Below are 4,946 nucleotides of genomic sequence, written 5' to 3' on the forward strand. Positions count from 1 at the left end.
TAATAGATACTTGAGAATAATTACTGACAGCCTGTAGAGAATTCATCAACCTCAGGTACCAAATAATAAGTTATACTACCGTGGTAACTGTGTGAATTAAGTTAGAAATTCAAAGAATACTGATGATGTCTCGTTACTCCCCCCTCCCAGAAAAGCCAGTCTACATAATTGATGCCGTAGGTGGAAAAATATTTTTTTATGATTGCATTCTAAATCAAATAGTCTTTAATAAATGAGAGGTGCAGGATCATCGGAAAGTAATGGTGGCCACGTGGGGAAGCTGGAACAGCATCCATAATTCTTTGGCACATTAAAAAAAAAAAAGACAAAAAACCTGCTGGTGTTTACTCTCTACACCTCAGCATGCCATGTTCCGAAGAGGAATCTCCATCGACTGGAAGAGATGGACTGGGGAAGTTCATGGTTCGGAGAGGGAAACTAGTAATGAGTTCGTGCCGTGAGCACAGGCAGGCTGCCCAAAGAGAGCCATGAGCTAGAGGCCCAGCTGCCGGGAGTCTGGCTTTTTCATTTGTGTTATGTTGAATGAGGCCTCTAAATCTCATGGGGAAAGCATATGCGGGTCCTTCTGGTGACTGCTTACTAAGGAATAGGCTTTCTGCCTGACAGTAGAATGTTGCTTTCTTAAACAGATTCATGAGAGTAAATTCCTTTCTTCCTTGTTAGCATTCTTTAGAACAGACACCAAATGTAAATCATTTAGATGTTTGGATAAGTAGGGGATTTAAAAACGAAATGAATTTTGTTTTCCTCCACACAGCTTTGAAATGTCCTGTGAAGATCCGTGAAGACCTGGTCAGACCCCAGAGTTGGAAATTGTTTAGTTGCCTGTGCAGGTTCAGACCCGGGGTTGGAGAGGTCAGAACTTGCTCCCCTGGCTTCTCAGCCAGTGTCCATTTGTGCCTTTCCCCAGTCTCCTCTGACTTGCACGAATTCCTAATTCCATGGGCATCATCACCCTCACCCCTCAGTGCTCTAGCCCTCAAAGTGCTCTCACCCCTGGGAACCCTCCCAGCAGGGTAGCCTCAAGCAGCCATGTTCCTTAAGCCAAGGTCCCAGGTCTACTCCAGAGGGCCCTCTGTGTGCAAATCCGTGCCTTGCAGGCTCTTCTCATCCTTCTCCCTCACATCATCCCCTCAGACCCCAGGTGGGAACAGCTCCTCGGCTCTCATAAGCCCCAGGGTGCTGTGGGCTTTCCATCCCTTGCCTCCATACCTACAGTAACTCTTGTTAAGCCTTCCTTGAATTGTTCTAGTGTGAACGTGCTCTTGGCCTCTGCTGGGATTCCAGCTCCTACAGCTTTTAGGATTGTTTAACTTCCTGGTTTTGTTTGTTTCTTCATTTTCTATAATAATTTCATCCTACTACCTATCATCACTGGCTTTTTCCTCTCCTCCATGGATCATCAATGTTCTCTCTCGGAGCCTGAACTTGGCTTTTTTCTGACTTCTACACTCCCCCTTTACTCTATCTGTCATGTCAGTTACCACTGCCATGTAAAGGCTCTCACATTTGGAAGTATCCAGACACCTTGAGACTCCTCCCACATAAGCTATAAAGCCACTTTCAGCCTGCCTGGCATGAGTCATGTGTGTACGGGGTTTTCTTTTCAACACCAGCCCATCTCCCATCTTTGTATTCTGCCTTTTAGTTCTTTTTAATTCAGTGTCTTATAGTGTCCTTTAATGTAAAAAGAAAAAATGTGGTCTAGCAGCCCAAAGCATTTCTAAGCTCAAAACTCTGAGGTTGGCATTTATGAATGTTAACCCTCATGCATTATCATTGAATGAATGACTCAACAAAGCTCCTCCGGCTCTCCTACCACCTGTCAGCTGAATATCAGCAATACTGAGAATGGAGGAAGTGGCCTTAGGGAAAGACGCAGGATTAGCCTTGGTTCAGTGGGAGGAATGGGGAACCCTGCCCTGTAGCACATTTGAAAGTCTGTTTGCCTGAAAATATTTCCTAATTGCATCTGCTCCTAGTTCTAAAATTTCCTCCGTGAGAATAAGTAATGGTTCAAACTACAAAGTGTAGGGTCTTGCCTTCTGACAGCCCACAACTTCTCATAGTTCACCTCTTATCTTTCAAAATTTTAGCCTCTACGGATGAGTCACAGAAATGGTGGCTATCTCAGCAAGGATGTGGGATCCTGTGTGGACACACAAGAGGGAGGAGGAAGCTAGGAAAAGGGAAATCAACCTACAAGCAGGCACAGAGCTGGAGGGAAACGCCTTGCTGTCACCTAGTTCTTGGTATGAGAATACACCCTAACGGCTTTAAGAAGAGATTAGTGTTCGGCTTGTTGTTTTTCTTTGCCTTTCACTGTTTCTTTGCCGAAATAATTTCTATCTGCAGGTTCTGTTCTGGAGGTTATCAGTCTTGTAAGGTAAATTTCTTCAGGTTCAGAGTTTAAGTTTTATAGGTGACATTTTATAAATATTTTTAGATCCAGCTGCAGTATTTCTGTAGGACCTGTGTCTTGAGATCTTGGAATGGAAGCTTGTCCTGTTCGTATTTGCATGGCTGATAGCTTACACACTACTTGGCACATAGGAACTGTAAAAGGAAAATTGTCCTAGACCAGTTAAACAGGTAAGGGATATCTTATACTTGATCTTAGTCAAAAGGCTGAGAAGCAATGGGTAAGGGAGATTTTATGCAAGACTATTGCAATAGAGGAGAGAGCTTGAAATCAACTTTGAGGAAACAAGAAGCAGGAGAGATTTTAAGTGCTGAGATGAGCTAGTGGAAAAGTACACCGGGAGGGAGGGGTTTGTCAGTGTAATTAGGCATTTTGCAGATTGGTGCTTATGAAAGTCAGGGTTCTACCTTCCCATAGAGACTGGCAGATAGTGGCTATCTTTCTTGATGATTACATTGTAAAGGGATGGCTCACAGCTTTTAAGAAAAACATTCCTGTTTTTTAAGAAGATTTACATCTCAAAGGAGCAAAGAAAGAACTTATAATTGCACAATTTCTACAGTAAATGCTCTAAGAAAAGGGAGATTAGGCACCTTCAGTTGGAAAGAAGCTTCCCTAAAGCCCAGTCAAACTGAGGAGAAGGCTATTAAGGCTTTTGGGGCCAAAATTTATTGGTGATATTTATAGTACTTTATTTTGGTGTTTAAATAAAACACAAAAATTGTCTATTTTACTGTATAGGCAATTAATGATGATCTAAAAATTGCAGAAAATCTTACGTGGGCATGGGGGGGTGCATTACAATTTTATTTCTTAAATATTTCCAGGCTTAATTTTTTTAATTGCTGCACTAGAGAGAAAATGTTGTTCTTTCCCCCCCCCGTTTGCAAAGAAAAAAATATGTCTGTCCTCTCATCACCTAGCATAGTGTTTGGAAATGGTTGTTTCTCAATACATATTTGTGTTTCGCCGGTAAAAGAAAATACAGCTTCTTTTCATAAGGCCCATCAGGTGAGTGCAGGTTTGTTTAGAATCAAATTGTCATATAATGAAAAACACCTGGGTCTCCAGGTGAGCCATCTAGGTTGAAGTTCTGGTTCTGTTACTTCATAATTATATGAACTTGGGCACATCACATACACTCTCTGAGTCTTTGTTTCATTCTCTGTAAAATGAAGCTAATACCCATTTCAGAGAGCTTGCTATAAAAATTAAATGAGATGTTGCCTGCCCAAGCGCCCTGTAAATCTCAGTGCACAGCACAGACGTGGCATGTGATTATTCCTGCGTGGTTGTTCACATTTCTTTCTCAGCACCACTGCATGATAGGTGAGGCTGAGGAAGGGAGCCATGCAGAACGCTGTGTGTTGCTTCTTGGCCTTTTGATGTGTAATAATGAACCCTCATTATGTTTTTGTATAAACTTGTTCTGCTTGAATACTTTATTGGTGCCTTTGTTTCTGCTTAATTGTTTTATTTTTCATGACACTTTGGTTTGATTCAGACAGGGAGGCATTTCTTTGTTTATCTAATTCTTTAATTAAGTTGCCCTACAGTGTGGTTAAAGCCAGTCCCTCCAGGGGCTAAAGAAGAGCAGCTAATCACAACTGCAAAGCCCAAGGCAGAAGCTTCTCTGAGTATGAAATTGATTCCGGTGCTGATGCAAGTGCTACCTGGAGGAATCAGCTGGAATCTGAGGACTGCACCACGATCTGGCCAAACATCTTGATGCATTTTTTAGGCCTCTGCGAATAAAACTTTAGATTTTATTCCTCTTTTAATTAGTTCCCTCCTTCAGTCTCCTTCCCCTCTCTCCTTGAAGGTCATGCATTCCATTAAAGTGAGTACTTCATATTATTTAAAATGTCAGTCTGTTCAGAGTGTTTTCCCATCTATCCTCTTCTAGTTCTGTCAAATCTGAGTAACTGTCAACATCCCTGTGTTTGGATGAAAAGATGAAAAGAGCACCTGGCATGACTAAGGCCAATCAGCTAGGACACAAGAGACACAGGTTTAGAACTTAGCTCTCCCGGAAACCAGCCTAAGGGCTTTTGCCACCGAAGGGGATACATAAGTTAAAAAGGAAGAATTATATTTCTGTTCTTGTTTCTGAGACCTGGGGCCTATGCATCATATTTTTTCATTCTGAGCAAGTGGTATGTTCTCTTAACACTAAATAAGAACAATGCTATGGGTCATTTGCTACTTTCTTCTCCTTCAAAACAATCCATAATTATATGAATCCCCTATATGTTGAGCAGTTATCAGTTACTTATAATGTTTACACTGGTCAAAAGTGCTTTAGTCATACATCTATTCAGGCTGATTCTGTTCATCAACATCTGCCAAGTGAGTGCTCTGTTCTGTAGATAGGCATTGGAGGAAACTAAAAACAAAATCAGAACCACTGCCAACAAAAAACTTATTAAGACATGCAAGGTCTAACAATTAAGTTCTTGAACTTGCCACTGTGTGCTTACATTGGCAGCACTGTACAGATAAC

Source organism: Otolemur garnettii, unplaced genomic scaffold (genome assembly GCF_000181295.1).
Source record: "Otolemur garnettii isolate 467f Iridium unplaced genomic scaffold, OtoGar3 scaffold00034, whole genome shotgun sequence".
NCBI classification, from domain to species: domain Eukaryota; kingdom Metazoa; phylum Chordata; class Mammalia; order Primates; family Galagidae; genus Otolemur; species Otolemur garnettii.